Here is a 6,776-nt window from a genome sequence, read left to right as displayed (position 1 = left end):
TGCTCCACTCTCATTCCAATAAATATTTATATCCTTCCATTTTACTCATTTCAAGACTGCAGAATATGGAAGTTCATTGCTCTTTTAAGGTGAATGCAAGAAATTATTGATGCTTTCTGGATTTTCCAATTAACTTCCTCTCAGAAGAATTTACTTTTAGCGTAAATACAGTTCATGGTCTGTAGATTCTTTCATTTACAGATCAGTCATAATTCTCAGTACGGTACCAATATTTTTTTTCCAGGTAGGAACACTTTTTTTAAGTATTTATACATTTAAAGCCTAGAATTGTAGAACTTTTCAGAATCTTCAAGAGTGTATGGTCTAGCCTTTTTTTTTTGATGAGGAAACTGAGGCACAGATGTGTAAAATGACTCGCTAAATCAGTGAGGGGGCTGGAGGAAGAAGTGGGAGAAGAGAGAGAAGAGAGACTGCGGTTACTGTGGGCACTGGTCAGGTCAATGTCCACACACTTTTACACACATACCTCACAGCATCCTTGTCATAGTCCTGGGACAGGGGGCTTGAGACTGAGAGATGCCCACTGTCACGTGAAGTGACTGATTTAAACCCAAGTCTGTCTGATACCACACACCAATGCTCCCCCATTTCCCTACACTTTCAAAGAAAATAAACAGACCAAGTTATATTTAGTTCAAAACTGATACTTATAATGGCATTATATAAAATTAGATTCAAGAGCTTCTCAAACCTTGGGTTTATTTCCTACTATTCAATCTCTGGATTGTTACTGGTTTCTGTTTTGGCAGCATAATTGACATTTACTTAAGAAAGTACGAATTAATACATCTTTAGGTATAGGACTTCCCTGGTAGTGTAGTGGTTAAGAATCTGCCTGCTGGGCTTCGCTGGTGGCGCAGTGGTTGAGAGTCCGCCTGGCGATGCAGGGGACACAGGTTCGTGCCCTGGTCTGGGAAGATCCCACATGCTGCGGAGCGGCTGGGCCCGTGAGCCATGTCCGCTGAGCCTGCGCGTCCGGAGCCTGTGCTCCGCAACAGAAGAGGCCACAACAGTGAGAGGTCCGCGTACCGCAAAAAAAAAAAAAAAAAAAAAAAAGAATCCGCCTGCCAATGTTGGGAACACGGGTTCGAGACCTGGTCCGAGAAGATCTCATATGCCGCAGAGCCACTAAGCCCATGCTCCACAACTACTGAGCTGGCGCTCTAAAGCCTGCGAGCCAAAATTACAGAGCCTGCGTGCGACAACTGCTGAACTCCGCGTGCGTAGAGCCTGTGCTCTGCAACAAGAGAAGCCACCGCAATGAGAAGCCGGCGCACCACAACGAAGACCCAATACAGCCAAAAAACAAAAACAAAAAATCTCTAGGTATAAACCAAGTGAAATCCTGGCTGTCTGACCTTAATTAGTCAGTGATGAAAAATTCCATAATCTTTTGAAGTATTACTTGAATTATTCGAAAGAAATGCAATGCAGACACTTCAGCATGTCTTACCTGAATGGGAAATTTACTGAGTACATCTTACATACCCATCACCTGATGTTCATGGTGAGAGACACAAAAAGGTACAAGAATTAGCTAGTAACTGATGTAAACTCAAGACTACCTGGCACCAGAAACCAAGCCAAGGAAGGCAGAATGTACATTTAAAATATACCAAGCATATTTAAATGTGAAAGCTTCTTAGAACTTCGTATTTGTTTCACAGAACTTATAGTCTTGTTGGGAAACGTTTCATCAAACTGAGTCCTGGTGCTCAATTTCTGTGGTCCTGTTAATTGGAAATAGTTTTATTTGGCAGACAGAATAAATAATTTATATTTATTTAAAATAGTTTGGTAACTACGTACCTACAACTCAACACTCTTGAACCCCAGGGCTAATGAGACCTGATGCTTCACACCTGTTGACTCAAAGTGCTGTGAGCACAAAGGTCATCCTTAAATCTCCGTTTGGTAAATCTGAATTGCATGAGTGATTAGGTAAGAGTGTGACCCATTACCTATTACTGTAATAAAAAACGACTCAAAGAGCATGTACTTTTACTACTGTAGGAGCCCCGTGGCGTAATATTATTTTTCAACAGATGGCAAGTAATATTCATTAGCAGACTTTTTGTGTCCTTCTGCTCACATTTAATGCATGAGGTTACAGCCTAAGGTTAAAGCTGTTTTTCCTTAAAATACTCAATTTTCTTTCAGAACACGTTGAAAATCTAAATCTGCCCTTGGGTCAGCCTCACTAGAATGGAAATTGGGAAGGGAATGATTGCTTTTGTTTTTATGTCACCACGTCCATAATTAGGTGGTATTTTTAAAAAGAAAAGAATCAATAAGTTCCAGGCACGATACCCTTGTAACCTTGTGCAGTTTTGTAACCCAAAGTGGTATACTGACAAACCTGGTAATTATTCTTTTTAAATCTCAGATAGCCTTCTCTCAGTTGCCAAGAGTATATTCAGTAAATCAAACCTACTTCCTTCAGTATTTGAAATCCCATTTGCATCCCGGTAGGAACACACATTTCCTGAAGAAAAGGGCCAACGTTTTAAAAAGGAAGCTGAAGTCTTTAAGCTTGGGTTAACTCTTCTAAAATGGAAAAAACTTTTCCAAAAATCCAGGCAGGATTTGAGCGCCTCCTACACCAATGGAAATGGGGAAAGCATCCCTTATTTCATGGACATTACTATACAAATTATAAAACATACTGGTACCACAAGCAACGAACTCCACAGAGTGTATCTGCAGTTTCTGATAGCAACCTGGGCAGGGGGAGGGAAAAGTAACTTGTTTTTTCAATGAAAGTATAGTTGATGTAGGATATTATATCAGTTACAGGTATACAATACAGTGATTCACAACTGTTAAAGGTTATACTCCATTTATGTTATTGTAAAATATTGGCTATATTCCCTGTGTTGTACAATATACCCTGGTAGCTTATTTCATACATAATAGTTTGTACCTCTTATTTCCCTACCCCTAAATTGCCCCTCCCCCCTTCCCACTCCAAAAGTAACAATTTTGGATTTGGGCGTTTGTGAGGATACTTTCGATCTTCACTATCCCAGACTTCCCTAGACCTTCACCTCAGGGAGAGCACATTATGCATATTCATTCAGTTGACTTAAAAAAATGCACAACATGAGAGTTGCCAGTTAAGTTTTATTTGGGGCAAAATGCGGACTGCGGTCCAGGAGACAGCGTTTCAGATAACTCTGAGAAACTGCTCCCAGGAGGGGAGGGGAGGAGCCCGGATATATAGGAGTTTTGCAACAAAGGACAGGTAGTCGGGAACGTCAAAGGATTACTGTTAGTCAAAGAAAACCAGATATCTCAAGTTAAGGAATTTAGCGCCTTTCTACGTATGGGAAGATGCAAGAGTCTGGGCTCACTGAAATCCTTCCTTTGATATGCACCGCAGCTATCCGGGGCCAGGATCCTGACGCATCCTGAGTTTCCTCAGGGCTCACCGCCCGGAGTGGCTGCAGTCTGATGGCTGCTAGATGGCAGGTATTCTTTTCAGCCCTGAGTTTCCTCAGAGCTCACCAGCTCATGTTGGAGGGCTGCAATCTTTGGTGACTATGAAATCCTTTGTTTATTGATATGGCAGGAAATATTCCATTTATAAATATTCCATTTATCAATTCAAATCTAGAGTGTGAGGAATCTTATTTTACTGGATTAGGCATAGAAAGTCATTACAGTTTATGAAACAGAACCAAGTGAAATGAAACCCAAAACAAGGCGGATAAACGGCCACAGGATTATCCCAGCTTTCCTGCTTTCTTAGTTCACCATCCCCCTTGGAAAATCTGTTTCTATTTTTTTTTTGTTTGTTTGTTTCCATTTTTTTAAGAGGTACACTTGAAACAACTACTGCACCTTTCTCCTGTGAATAAAATGAATCACCAAATTAATGAGAGTGGCAATTGCAATCCTCGCTTGGAAAACACTTTGTTTTATGAAACACCCTGACATGCCAAGCAAACCAGCCAGTTGATATTTTTTGAGGGCCCACTGTGTGTCAGGCTTTGGCCTGGCTGTAGGGAGACAGCAGCAGAATGAGACCACCAGCAGCACCTGGACGAGAAGAGCAAAGCACTGATGGGGCAGAACGACGCTAAGCAAGTAAGTACAGTATGCTGTGGGCTCCAGGCAAGAAACAGAGCTGTGACGGGGGCCTATGACCAGGAGACCTAACCAGATCTAGCAGCTGAGAAGGATTCCCAGATAAAGAGACATTTAAGTCGAAGCTTAAAGAAAGAACAGCTTTCAAGGGGGTGCACAAGGAATAGAGAAAGACAGCTGAGAGGAGAGTGGTGTATATTTGAGAAATGGAGATAAATCTATCGCAGCTGGAAAAAGTAAGGGATAAAGCTGGAGAGAAGGCAAGTACCAGATCATATAGAGCCTGGTGGGCCAGAGGAGGGAATCTAGAATTGATTGCCAGGGCAATTAGAAACCACTGATCCATTCTAAGCAGAGAAGTCATATGATCTGATTGTTATTATTGTTTGTGGTCATTTTAGATCACTCCTGCTACAGTTGGGGTGGAAGTAGAGAATCTAGTTTCTTTCTTCTGATAAAACTAAATAAAGAAGAGAACATGCGTAGGTACCACACCCACTCCACCTCCTTTTTTTAATTAAAAAAATCTCTAATTACGTAGCAGGGTCCTCTGAGTAGCAGGATGTAGGTACAAAACTATTATTCAAAACCAGATGTTAATAAGCTTCCTGTGGTCAAGGGAAAACGTTACAATTCATATCTGGGGTTTGCCCAGGTATGATAATAAAGAAAAGCATTCTTTATTCTGAGAAGTAGCATTCTAGTCATGCAAATGTTAGTGGCATACGTACTGTCCTTGGGTAGCTCTCCAAGCCAGTAACATAATCCAAAAGCAAACGCTTCAGATGTTATTGTTTCCCCTTTACTAACTGAAAAGGCTGTTCCACTGTGAGAAAGGCACATCTTTACAGAAAAAAAAAATTTCTGCTGCTTCTCATAGAGTTCTACATTTTTGTGGAAAATATCATTTAACAAGCCAGTGGTAGCTGGAGGGGCTGAGTAGATTCAGTTACCAGCTAGGAGGCTACTGCTCTCTACTAGGCTTGGAATAGAGTGGAGAATTCAGCTGAGAAATGCTGTGGGATAGAAAGAATAGGACTTACTGATTCCTCAGATATGGTGTTCTAAAGGGTTGGAGAAGGACTCCCGAGCAATTGGTTGGGTGACAGGTGCAACCCCAGAGGAGCCAGAGGGGACGTGCAGGAGTGTAGGTACATTCGGACAGACTGAGTGGCCATCGAGTGCAGACGGAAGTAAACAGATGGATAAGTAAGACTGGAGGTCAGAAGAAAGGGAGGAACAAGAGAGTTGAGTGCGGGAGCTGTAGGCACTTCGATGCTCTTTGAAGCCAAGCGTGGTCTAGAAGAGAGAGCAAGATGAGAGGGGAAGGGTCTGCAACAGACCCAGAGAGATGCTGGACTATCTCGATAGCCTCCTAACCAGCTCCCTGCCTCCACCCTTGCCCCCAATAGTCTATTCTCCAAACAGAATCCAGGGTGATTATTTTAAAACTAAAGTCATTCTTTTGCTCAAAACCCTCCAATGGCCTCTAAGTTCACTCGAAGTAAAGCAAAGTCCTTACAATGCCTGAAAAATGCCTCAGGATCTGCTCTTCCCCTCTCTTCACCCCAGGCTGCTTCTCCGACTTCATCTCCGTGTCTACCCTCTCCTGCTGGCCTCACTCTGCTCCAGCCTCACCGATTTCTTGCTGTTCCTCAAATGTACCAAGTACTTCCCGCCTCAGGGCCTTTGCACTTGCTGTTCCCTTTGCCTGAATGATCTTCTAGATATTCTACGTGTATTACTTCCCACTTCCTGAGATCTCTAGTTAAATATAAGCCAACCAGTGAGGACTTCCCTGAGCGGCCTATCCTAAATTGAAGCATTCATCCATTCCCCTTTCGCTGCTTTCTAAAGCTTATTAATATCTGATATATAACCACTTGACATATAGTTCATTATATATAATATAGTATTATATAACATAGTAGTATATGCTATATACTATATTTATATTTACTATATGTCAATCACCATCTGGTATAGTATATATTAATTTTTATAATTTCCCAGCTCCAAATGTAACTCCACGAAGCCAGCAACTTAATTTTATTCACTGCTGGATTCCGAGAGCCAAGAAAATTTCCTGGCAAGAAATATGCACTTGCTAAATGATTTGTGGAATAAATTCCAACATTTCATGATACCATAGAAAAGTAGAAGGGATTGAAGGTGTTAAGAGGAAAACAAGAAAACAGTGTCACTGAAACCAAGGAAGAGTGTACTGCTAAAAGCAATGGTTAACATTTATTATTGCTTATCGCTGTAGCAGACACTGTGCTAACTACTTCTCATGAACTATCTCATTTAGACCCCGCTACAATCCTATGAGGAAGTAAATTTCCCAAGGTCACTATGTATACTAAATCCTGCTGAGAGAGGAATTAAATTGTGTCCTAAAAACTGCCCACTGAATTGATTCACATGGAGACCACTGGTGAGCTTAAGAAAAACCTGGCAGTGTCCAGACTGGAGAAGAGTGAGAGGTGAGAGGGAGAGGAGGAAACGAGGACAGGGAAGCAGCCAGGTCTCCCCAAAGTTGGCCTGTGAAGGAGAGGATGGAGAGAGAGCTAGGGCTACAGTTAAAGGGAAGGTGGGTTTTTTTCTGTTCTTTTTTAAATTGAAGTATAGTTAATATACAATATTATGTAAGTTACAGGTGTACA

The sequence above is a fragment of the Lagenorhynchus albirostris genome, chromosome 11, assembly GCF_949774975.1.
Source record: "Lagenorhynchus albirostris chromosome 11, mLagAlb1.1, whole genome shotgun sequence".
In the NCBI taxonomy this organism is placed as follows: Eukaryota; Metazoa; Chordata; class Mammalia; order Artiodactyla; family Delphinidae; genus Lagenorhynchus; species Lagenorhynchus albirostris.
This window is presented reverse-complemented; position numbering follows the sequence as displayed.